At 32.9% G+C, this 13,034-nt stretch overlaps 1 protein-coding gene across 1 annotated transcript in view; it reads left to right on the plus strand.

The window, feature by feature from the left end:
* The window catches only part of SEMA3A (semaphorin 3A), a 200,733-nt gene that overhangs the window by 134,982 nt on the left and 52,717 nt on the right, over window positions 1-13,034 (plus strand). The gene's annotated exons all lie outside the window — the stretch shown is intronic.

Consider the following 13,034-nt stretch of genomic DNA (forward strand, 5'->3'; position numbering starts at 1 on the left):
CTTAGCAATACTGCCTGCAAGCCACTCATGAATTCCCAAACTCTTCATCCTTGCAAGAATCATAGTGATTAATAGATGTTACTAGTATGTTAGTAAAGAATGTTCTGGTAATAATAGCAAAATGAAACTTCTAATATACTTTAATACAACTGAGGCAGCTGAGTAAGTAATTGCTATTGTGATTCATTACTTGAAACTACTGCATGTGTTCTAGGATGAGAAAACATTGGTAATTATAAAGAGGAAAAAAAACATTTTTTTAAAAACAAATCTGTCTACTGGATAGAGCCTGCAAAGACAGTGAAAAGGGAAGGAGAAATAAAGGGAGAAAAGAGTAATTCCTAATGGTAAATAATAACTTCCTGTTTGGTTTTGTCTCCATCCCTCCACCATCTATCACTCTAATAAAATTTAAAATGCACAAACCAAAATAGAAATCCCCCTAAAACTACACCATAAAATCTCTTATCCAACCAAGGTCTGTCCCTGAAGTTTGTAATGTAAGTTAGATGTGATACATACTAAAGAATTTTTTCGTAGTTCAGAGCATTGCAAAATGTTAGTAAAATGTATAATAATTCCTGAAAATACTCAGATTGCCATTTTATTTCTTAATATATGATGATCAGAAAAACAATTAAGATACTATGTAATATAATATGATAAAGGTAAAATAGTTACATTTTAATGGCAAATTAAGAGATCACTTTTAAGCAGAGATTAAACTGATTTAATAGCTGTATATTTTTACAAAATAAAATGTACTTAATTTCTGTTTTTAATGAGTATTTGTAGTCTCCCCAAGTCTAGTCCCTTTTCATCTCAGTGGACAGTATTTCTGTTTCTCTGTACATAACTTGAGTTTATCACTCACCCCAGTTACTGACATAGAATACTGTTCTCTCCTTTTCCCCTGAAGTTCTATTCTAAGTCCTCCTAGATTAACGATAATAGCATGGTGAATAGCAAGCTACGAACATATTACTCTAGGCAACTTCCATTTTCTGCATGCATTAAGCACCCTCTAGGTACCAAGAACTGTTATAAGAAACAGAGCTGAGTAAGAGCAATCCCTGCCCTCCAGGATAATACTTACAGATCTTTTTATAAACGAAAAACCCTAGAAGTGGGATCGTAAGCATATATTTCCAAGATATCTTAATATCTTAAAACCATTGTTTAAAGGGAGGAGGTACTATCCATTTTTCTTTCAAGGAAACACAACTTTTTTTTTATTCAGTTGATTTTCAGACTTTGATTCAGTATCAAAGCCACTGACTGTTTAAGGCTTTAACATGAAATGGTAGCAAGATATAACAATTTATGAGGGAGGCTGTCTTTTGTCCATATACCTATAGTCTTCTCGTAGAGACTGTGTGTATAAGAGAATTCAAAAAAAATTTAAATTGAAAACCCTCTTAAGTTTTAAGGAAAAAAGAATGCAAATCTGTTGCATTCTTTCTGTTGGAATCAGAAAAACTATAGATAATATTACATAGGTTTTAATAATGTTACTTTTTTAAATATTTTTTATTACATTATGTTAGTCACCATACAGTACATTCCTGGTTTTGATGTAAAGTTCGATGATTCATTAGTTGCGTATAACACCCAGTGCACCATGCAATACGTGCCCTCCTTACTACGCGTCACCAGCCTATCCCATTCCCCCACCACCCTCCCCTCTGAAGCCCTCAGTTTGTTTCCCAGAGTCCATAGTCTCGCATGCTTCATTCCCCCTTCTGATTACCCCCCTTTCTTTATCCCTTTCTTCTCCTACCGATCTTCCTAGTTCTTATGTTCCATAGATGAGAGAAACCATATAATAATTGTCTTTCTCTGCTTGACTTATTTCACTTAGCATTATCTCCTCCAGTGCCGTCCATGTTGCAGCAAATGTTGAGAAATCATTCTTTTTGATAGCTGAATAATATTCCATTGTATATATGGACCACAACTTCTTAATCCAGTCATCTGTTGAAGGGCATCTCGGCTCCTTCCACGATTTAGCTATTGTGTTATTTTGATGTCAGACATTCCTAATTATAAAGACACGCAGATGGCCAACAGACACATGAAAAGGTGCTCAAAATAACTGATCATTAGGAAATTATAAATCAAAAGTACAATGAGATATCACCTCACACCTGTTGGAATGGTTAAAATGAACAGCATAAGGAGCAACAGGTGTTGGTGAGGATACAGAGAAAGGGGAACCCTCTTTCACTGTTGGTGGGTATGCAAACTGGTATAGCCACTCTGGAAAACAGTATGGAGTTGCCTCCAGAAGTTAAAAATAGAACTACGCTATGATCCAGCATAAGTACTATTAGGTATTTACCCAAAGAATACAAAAATACCAATTCAAAGGGATACATGTACCCCTGACGTTTATAGCAGCATTCTCTATAGTGGCCAAATTATGGCAACAACCAAGTGTCCTTCAACTGATGAATGGATTAGGCAGATGGAGATTATATATATATATATATATAAAATAGATATTTTTCCTGTTTTGTGGTCTAAGAAATATATTCTAATAATATGTAATTATATAGGACTCAGGGTATTGTTCAGATAATGGTTCTATGTACTTTTTAATAGTTATTTCATTTGAAATTGGAGGTCCACTAGAAAGTAGAACTAACTTCAATTTAATCCATATTAAAGACATTAGAAGCCATTTCTTACTGTTACTAAAATAAAATGGGTAACCCTGTACTTATTAAAAAATAGGTTGGGAGTTCTTGATTAGGTATCTGTAGAAACAACTTTATATTAGTACTCAGAATACATAGTCATTCTTAAAGCAGGAACAATTGGATGAGTTGCAAAAACAAAAAACTAAAAGGTAAGAATAGTGTTAATAGAGTACCTGCACTGAGCAAAAAGTGAAAATTGATTTAAGCATCAGAAGCAATTTTAAATTGGATCCACTACACTGTAGATGCTGTGGCATTATTACACTGAATATTTGAAAGTTAATTAAAGCAATGATTTGAAAAATTGATGTCCTTACCTAAGGAAATTATAGAAATAATCAGGAACAATTGAAATCCTATACTTGTATAGTATCTTATGCTTTTCACAGTGCTTCCTGTAAGATCTCTTCATCCTCCCAAAAACCTGTGAAATAGAAAAGTGCAGGTAATAAAATTTAAGCATCTTGCAAGATGATAGTAGTAACCTGTTGTTGAGTGAAACCTTAGACTAAACCCATATCTTCTGAACTCTCAGTTTTGTTCTCTGACATGTTCATTATAGTATTTACCATTTTAAACTTTGTGTATTTCTGTTCTTTGCTAAAGATTTTACACAGAGGAAATGTTTATCAAGTTAGATAGAGACTGGGAAAATACAGGCGCATCCATTTTTAAAAAGCAAAAATTTGCCAGGGTTAAAGGATTTTATCCTATAATGGTTCATAGGATGAATTGTGTTATTTCTACAAAGCTTTAATCACAGGAAACTTAGTTGGTATATACCTTTGCTCCTCAGAGTCTGGCCCTTGGATGAGCAGAATGTGAGTCTCTGGGAACTCGTTAGAAGAGCAAAATCTCAGAGCCTACTCAGACCCTCTGAATCAGAAGCTGCACTCTTATCAAGATCCTGTGTTAAGATTTGAAAAGGACTAGACTAAAACATTTTCCAAAGTACATTACATCTTTGATTGTTAAAGAGACATAGAGACATAATGGTTTTGTTCCAGTCTACCTGGGTAGACTATCTTACATCACAGCCTAAACTGACAGCACACAAGAATGTGTCTGTGTGCTTGTGTGTATTCGTTGATTAGACTAAATTACTGCTCCTGATGTGGTCTAATCTAAACTCTCCAATTCCTTTAATCAGCCTTCTGAAATTAGTGGCTTTTGCTTCCATTTAAACTGGAGAGATATAAGTACTAGCTACATGTGTCCTTTGAACAGGTTGGCTGGAATTGTAAGCACCAATCACTGATAATACCTCTGTGTAAGGATAGCAGGACCTACCTTACCCTGCATGAATCCATTCTGCTGAGACAGTGTCAGATTAATGCAACTGGTAGCTCATTTACCATAGCCCATAAAATCTCCCACAACTGCATGTCTTGTTAAATGTTAAGAATTAAAAAAAAAAAAAAAATTGTGGTAGAGGTGGTGACTTTTAGGGTTCATGAAGCCCCAAACAGTTTAAAAAAAAAAAAAACAACTTGTTGTCAAAGCAGTTATTAAAGGGATAAAGAAAGGGGGGGTAATCAGAAGGGGGAATGAAACATGAGAGACTATGGACTATGAGAAACAAACTGAGGACTTCAGAGGGGAGGAGGGTGGGGGAATGGGATAGACCGGTGATGGGTAGTAAGGAGGGCACGTATTGCATGGTGCACTGGGTGTTATACACAACTAATGAATCATCGAGCCTTACATCGGAAACCGGGGATGTACTGTATGGTGACTAACATAATATAATAAAAAATCATTAAAAAAAAAAAAAACAAAGCAGTTATTATAAATTGTCTTTTACTACAGCTGGACTAGTACTAATAATATTTTATTTTATCTTATTTTTTATTTTCATTTTTTATTTATTTGACGCAGAGAGAGAATGCTCACAAGCAGGCAGAGCAGCAGGCAGAGGAAGAGGGAGAAGCAGGCTCCCTGCTGAGCAGAGAGCCTGATGCGGGACTTGATCCCAGGACCCTGGGATCATGACCTGAACCAAAGGCAGACACTTAACCAACTGAGCCACCCAGGCACCCCAATATTTTATTTTAAATAATAAAACAGATGGGAAAATAGCAACATAGAATTCAAAAAATGCAATAACTTACTTTCCTCTAAACATCTTTTTGTCAAAGCATCCACTAAATAAAAATTGGGTAGATTTTTAGTGCAAAGAAACAGAATAAAACCCAAAAACAAAACAAATACTATGCATTTCTGTTACAACTTTAAATTTTGTCTTACAGCCTGAAATTTTAAATTATAGGGGTGTGGTATGATTTTATATATATACACATATATGATTTTATATATTATACATATTTATGTATATAAAATATATGATTTTATCTATTATATATTTATATATAAACATGATTTTATCATAAAATATGCTCTTATATATATATAATAGAACCCTTCTGATTAAAAAACAACTTTCCAAATTTCATGTAAGTCTAACAACCTTTTCACTGTTTAATTCTATGTGAATGCAAACCTAAATACAAAACTAAAACTAAAAATAAGGGAAGTTGTTTTGTTAAAATAACAATAATTGTTTGTTTTCAATACAGTGTGATTAGGAAAGTACAAAAACATAGTAACTAAAGTAAAATTTGAATTGTTATTTCTTAAGGGATAAGATCTTGCAAATTAAACAGGGTGCATAAGAATTGTTTTCTGCAAATTCTAATTACTTTGAAATTATGCTATAAATTATCTTCTTTTCTGCCGTGAATTTCCCTTCCTATATAATTAGACATTTTCAAGAATCAAAACTATTATTGTCTCTTAAGAACAAAAGCCATAGAAACTGCTAATTATATCACAGTTGAACATGTTTTTCTTCTTTGAAGAGATCCTGAATTTCCAGCATTTTTGAAAACACTCTGACCAGAGGATGACAGAAATGCTGAAAAGGTCTGCTAGTGTTGCAATCAGGATAATTAGTTTCTATCTATAATAGCATTCATGTTATTAAAAAGTTGCTAAGGTCTGTGTCAAATAAAAATTGACCTAAATCTTCTCCGGTCCCTAAATCATTATTTTATTTTAAGAATCAGGCCACATTCTTATAGAATATTTCTTTTCCCTAGACCCCAAGGGCCTAATCAGAGGCAACTCACAGGAAAAGCCCCCTGTCAATGCAGTCCTTGAATGAGAGCTCGAATTATTACCATGTCCCAGGAAATGGGCAGATATCAAAAAGGACATTTTCCCATTTCACTTATAAAATTGACTTTATTTCAAAGAGTAAAAAAAAAAAAATTGTGAGATCACATATTGAGAAATTTTTTGACAAAGTAAATTTTATGATTATATGAAAATTGGCTTTTTTTTTTTAATAACGCCGTTACTGGAATTCATAAATTCCAGTTTTGCCATCTGTAGATTCTGAAGTACTTTTCAAGTGAAAAGAAAAAATAAGCAGAAATTGAGTATACACCTAAATTTTAAGATAATTTAATTGAAAAAACTTAAGTTGGTATTATATATTTGTTTTTGTTTTTATATTGCTTAGTGGTTTTGTTTGTTTTGGACCAAAATTTCAATCTGTCATCTTAACTTTGAATCATGTATAAAATATGTGTGTGAGAAAGTTATATGAAAGCTTTAAAAAAATGTCTCAGAACATGGACAAAGATAAGAAGGTTTTCAAGGCATTCAGTCATATGATGCCTATGGTATTGCTAACAACAAATATTGACAAAAAGGAAAACTAGAAACAAAAGCATTTATGACTATCCAAATATTCCAAATAAATGTATGAAATCAATTCTAGTATTTCAAGGATGATTTAATAATAGGACATCTCTTAACTCATTACCTTAATATTTTAAAAATAGAATATATGCTTTATCTTGTTTAATGTGGAAAAATAAGGTAAATCAAATGACGTTTTCCGATTGATTAAAATGTTAGCTAAGAGTAAAAGAGAATGTTCTTAACGTAATAATAAGAACATAAGAAAATGTTCTTAACATAAAGAGTTGAACCCCAAATAAAGTTCTTAATGCACAGAAACACTATTAATTTAAGTAATAATGTTGTTATAATTATTTTTTTAATAATAGACTTTATTTTTTAGAGCAGTTTTAGTTAGGTTTGCAGGAAAATTGAGTGAGAGGTACAGAGATTCCCATGTAACCCTACTCCCACACATGCATAGCTTCCCTCCTTATCTACATCCCCCTACCAGACTGGTACATTTGTTACAGTTGGTAAACCTACACATGACCACCTATACATCATTATCACCCAAAGTCCGTAGTTCGCATTAGGGTTCACTCTTGGTGGTGTACATTCTGTGGATTTGGAAAATGTGTATAATGACATGCATCCACCATTATAGTGCCATATAGAGAAGTTTCACTAACTTAAAAATCCTCTGTGCTCAACCTGTTTGTTCTCCCTACTCCCTAACTGCTGGCAATGACTTCTTTTCTTACTGTCCCCATAGTTTCGTTCTTTCCAAAATGTCAAGTAATCGAAATCATACAGTATGCAGCATTTTCAGTTTGGCTTCTTTTGCTTATTAATATGCATTATGTTTCTTCTATGTCTTTTAATGGCTTTTTAGTTCATTTTTTTATAACTTTGCATAATACTGCATTGTCTGGATGCAACATAGTTTATCTACTCACCTACTGAAGCACATCTTGGTGATTACCAAGTTTTGTCAATTTTGAATAAAACTGCTGTAAACATCTGTGTGGAAGATTTTGTGTGCATATAACTTTTCAGCTCCTGTGGGTCAACCAAGGAGCGTGATTACTAGGCCGTATAGTAACAGTGTGTTTAGTTTTGTAAAAACAACAGCAACAACAACAAAAAACCAAATTGTCTTCCAAGGTGGCTGTACCATTTGGACTTCCCACCCGCACTGAATGGGAGAGTTCCTGTTGCTCCATATCCTCGCCACCATTTGACATTGTCAGCATTATGGGTTGTGGCCATTCTAATAGGTGTATACTGGTATATTGTTGTTTTAATTTGTAGTTTCCTAATGACATGATGTGGAGCATCTTTTTCTGTGCTTATTTGTTGTCAGTCTCTTTTGGTGAGATGTCTGTTAAGCTCTTTGGCCCATTTTTTAATTGAGTTGTTCATTTGCTTAGTATTAAGTTTTAAGAGTTCTTTATATATTTTGGATAACATTCCTTTATCAGATGTGTGCTTTGCAAATATTTTCTCATAGTGTGAGACTTACGTTCTCATTCTGTCTATAATTGTTTTTCAAAAGATGTATAGGTTTATTTATTAGAGAGAGCATGTGTGTGCAGGGCTGGGGTGGAGGGAGGGGCAGAGGGAGAGGGAAGGAAGCAGAATCCCCGCTGCGTGTGGAGCCCAGTGATGGGGCCCTGAAATTATGACCTGAGGTGAAATCAAGAGTTGGACAATTAACTGACTGAGCCACCCAGGCACCCCAAAGTGCATCTTAAATGTATATTGTTTTACTTATTTTAAATGTTACCAGTGAATGAGATATGACTGTGGATTGGAGAAAGAGTTGGAAGGAGATACTGTTATGTTTCTTCCTTTTCAGAGAGATTTAAATCATACCTGTACTGTATCTTTTTGGTGTGATGATTTTTTTTTCAGTTTCTTGCTTAAACACTAAAACTTTTAAAAAATAAATCACCCACACATAAATGCACTTGTTTCATCTCATTTAATAAACCAGAGTAAGCACACTGTCTAAAAAATTTGATGAACTTTCTGGCAAAGAGAAGAAAATGTACTCTAATTTAGAATGAGGTGAATGAGGAATACCATTTCTTGAACCGCTACCAATTTTCTCTGTAAGAGAAAGTTTTAGCGTGAAGTCATTATTCAGTAAGATCATATAAATTACTTGTTGTCATGGAGCAATGACTTCTCTAAATAGAAAAAGTCCTATTTTCTTTGGATGTAGAAAATGAAAGTTTGCTGCCTTGGTTTTCTTCATCTAAGTTTGAAATTTATTTTTATTTTGTATTGTATGTAAAATATTGTAATTACTTTATGATCGTGGACTTCATTGATAACATGATTTTGTATTTAGGGAGCAGATTTTATATAATGCATATTCCACTTGATTTCCCTTCATGTTGAAATCTCCTGTAATGAAAAAATGCTAAAGGACAATTGTCTTTTTTTCCAAACCTCTCTAATTTTATAGCATTTTATTGGGAAAAAAGTCTGTATTAAGTCCTTGTTGTCTTTAAATGTAATGAAAATTAATATCCAAATTATTACCTGCAAGAACATGTATATTGTGTGTGTATGGTGGGTGTGTATGTATGTGTGTGTAGCCATTTTGAGGTAAAAAAAAAATACTGGAGATCATTTCCTCTGTGAAATTCCATCTGATCTTCTCAAAAAAAACAAATAATCTAATCTAATCATACAGTAGTTTATACTTAACATAATTAAAAACATAATAAATGTAAATATTCAAAGAACAGTTTATGATGATGGATGACTGCATTCATACTATGAATTTATTTAGGATCTAATACAAGGAAGCATCTATAAATATTGCATCTTCCTGCAGTTAAGAGGGACTAAATAGTCAAAAATTGCGGAAATGCCTAAAAACATTATAGCTTAGGTAACTGGATTAAATCTAAAAGACATCAAAATATTTCTCATATTTAACATGATAAAACACAGACCTCTAAACTTTTGTACATAGTGTACTTGTAAATAACCAGACATCATATATAACCCCCAAAATCTGCAGTGGAAAAGGTCACTATAATATATAGTGAATAAGGTGCACGATTATATTATTCCCACATTGAAACATTGAACAATTGCTTCTTTTGTAATCAATAAAAAAGACCACATACTTACAAGATAAGAGGGTGGAAACGTTGACCATATTTTGATGATTAACAAATCATTAAATAATAAGAAGAAAATAGGAGCATCTGGGTGGCTCAGTCAGTTGAGGATCTGACTTGTGGTTTTGACTTAGGTCATGATCTCAGGGTCATGAAATGGAGCCCTGAATCTGGCTCTGTGCTTAGCAGGGGCAGGGAAGGGAGGGAGTCTGCTTGAGATTCTCTCCCTCTCCCTTTGCCCCTCCCCCCACTCTTAGGCATACCCATGGTGCATTCTCTAAATCTTTCAAAATAAATAAATAAGAAAAAAATAGTCATATGAACTCCTGATATATCCATTTAGTAAAATTAGATTAATATTTCAATCACTTCTTAAAAACTATTTTGTACTAAACATTCTTATCCTGTAATTTGAGAAATTCAGCAAAACAATTAATTGTAAGATACACATGATAGATATATCAATCAGCAAAAAAGAAAAAAAAAACAAGCACAAAATGCATTTTCCTAAGTACACATACACACACACGCACACACACACACACACACAAAGTATTCATTACCAATTTATTTTCCAAACATAATTCTACAACATGTAGATAATCATATTATAAAAATGTTCCTGTTTGAATAGATGAGGTTAAAGACTGTAATATTTAAGTAAAAAGAACATACATGCTCTCCAGATATAGAAAATAACCATACATTGAAGATTTTACTATAGCAAATCCGCATCTTACTAAAATCTAAGTGATGCTTGGAGCTTAAGCTCAGTTATATTTGAATTTCTTAATTTTCCTGCAGTGTGAGTTTAAGACTGGGCCATAAAAATAAGTATTAGTGTAAAAAAAAAAAAAAGTAAACTTTTATTTCCATCCATACCAATTATTTTACTTAATTATTTTATTTATTTTACTTTCTTAATTTTATCTTAATCCTTATATGTACCTAAGTTAGTAAAGAATACTAATTTTTAAAAGCTTTCAGGAGACTGAGAAGTATTTTTTTAATTATTTTTCTATGAAAAATTTCAAATACAGGAAATTGGAATAATTTTATAGATGATGACATTTATGGTATATAGTTCTGGTCTTTGTTCTCCACCTAGATTCTACAAATTTGCAATTTATAATTTATTACATATCTATCTATCCATCCATTCCTCTTCATCCATCAACCATCTTTGGTTTCTTTTTATGAATTCAAAGTAGATTACAGACATCAGAACATCTTTCTTATATGATTAACAATGATATATGTTCAGTATTTGTTTATTGATGTTTTCTATTCAGATAAAATTTACATACAATGACTACACTAATCTTAAGTGTATTATTCAATGACAATTTGACAAATGATAAATGTCTGTAATCCAAATGCCTATCAAGGTATGAAACACTACAACAGTAGATAATTCTAGAATAAAACAGAAATTCCTATAAATGAATTTATACAATATGTACTCTCTTATTGTAATGTTTTTGAAGTCCATCATGTCGCTATATGTACCAGTAATCTGTTCTTTTTTATTTCTGAGTAGTGTTTAATTGTATGGATATACCACACTGTATTGTTTTCCTAGTGATAGGCCCCTGGGCTTAATGAAGCTGCTATAAACATTCTTGTTCGAATCTTGTTGTGGACATATACTTTCATTTCTCTCAATTAAATAATTGGGAATAGAATGGCTAAATCATAGGGTGGTAGGTATGTATTTGGTTTTTTAAAAAATGCCAGACCATTTTACACTCCCACCAAAAACTGTATAAAGAGGATGTTAAACAATGGATTTGTGTAAACAAATTGAATATTGGTGAAGTCACTCTTAGTATTATGTGAAAGAAACAATTGTAGGAAGGTGAGACTAATAACAAGAAACTCAAAAAATTATTTAAAGGGTGGAAAAAAATTAAGGACCTAAATTAAGACATGAAAGGTAAAGATAGGTATTAGAGAAGTTTAAGAGAGAGATAGAAATAAAACTTGATGACTGATAAAATGTCAGTGTAGAGGAGGAAGTCAAGACTAATCCCAGGCTTCTGTGTTGAGTAACTCCAATAAAGAAGGTAGCATTGAGGAAGATGAGATTCTAGGAGGAGCAAGCGTGGAAATGATGGAGATAGTTATTTTGAAGAAATAAATTTGCGATGCTAGTAAAGTTGGTCAAAAGTCACCCAAAAAATGTCACACACAGAACAATATCTATGAATTGGGGTGTCAAATTGATTAAGATAACCAGAAAAAAATTTTATGGCAAAGGGTAAGAGGCAGCAACCATTGAGTGGTATATTTTTGAGTATTTCTTTTTCTGTTTTATATTCTTTCATTTAACAGCTAAAATAACATTTAATTATCTCATAATGGTTCTATACAACCATATATTCCTTCTTATATTTAATGTAATTAAAAACTACAAGAATTTAACTATTGCAAGGTGATGAGTATACTTCATGGTATAAATTAATTTTTTGACACAGAATACAAGGAAAGACCTGTAAATATCACAGAGCACCAAGTTTTGTGTGGCTATGAGTATAGCTCTTCAAGTCCCAGCATTGAGAGTAAAACTTCCTTTTGAATCTTTCAAACCATATGTCTTTAAGTCAGAATAGAGAATAATGTCACTGCTGCTCTTTTTAGCTTCTGACTCATTTTGATCTTCTCTTTCATTATGACTATCTGGTGTGAAAAACGGCAGCTCTTGATTTGCTCTTTGTTTCTGCCCTGCAGCTTCCACTCCTGTTTTTGTTTTATTTTGTTTTTTTAAAGATACTTGTTCTTTGTTGACTTCAATGATACGTTTTATTTTCTGGTGAACAGCACATGGCTGAACAGTGAAGCAAAGGTAACCAACCATGGGATAACAAAAAGGACAGTCATATTGTACAATAGTGTGTTGTTCTACCTACATGTGTCTTAACTCTGTTAGGTCATTTGGTCTTTATGACATCTCCATATTCTTACTGTAGGATGAGAACTTGAGGCACAGATATGTCGAGTAATTGCTCACAGTCACACAGTAAGTAGCAGAACAGAGCTGACCACTGTGACGGCCCCTTAACTGCTCTACAGTTTTACTGCCATCCTCCATGTGAAGGCGGTTTACCAACTGTAAGACAGTTATATAAATAGAATGGTGTTCGGTTGAAATCAAGTTAGCAAGTATCTTAAAGTGTAATAATACACTGTCCCTATAAGGGGATTTGAAAATGAATGACAAAATCCTATCTAAAAAGAGCTTAGTGAAGAAACATGGTGTATCACTATGGGGAATAATCTAGAGTAGGTAGGAAGGTATAACTACTGTAACTGCAATTTAAACAAAATATTATGGAAACCCAGAAGAGAAATTTCTACCTGAAGAACTTAAAGTGTTTTTGGAACATATTTGAAAAAGGTCTTGAAAAATTGACGTGATTCCTCATAGAGAATTCACGTAAATGAGTCATATAAGAATGAAAGTTCTGGAAATCCAGAATAATGAGATATAATGGTACAGGGG

The sequence above is a fragment of the Ursus maritimus genome, unplaced genomic scaffold, assembly GCF_017311325.1.
Source record: "Ursus maritimus isolate PB19 unplaced genomic scaffold, ASM1731132v1 scaffold_3, whole genome shotgun sequence".
Lineage (NCBI taxonomy): Eukaryota > Metazoa > Chordata > Mammalia > Carnivora > Ursidae > Ursus > Ursus maritimus.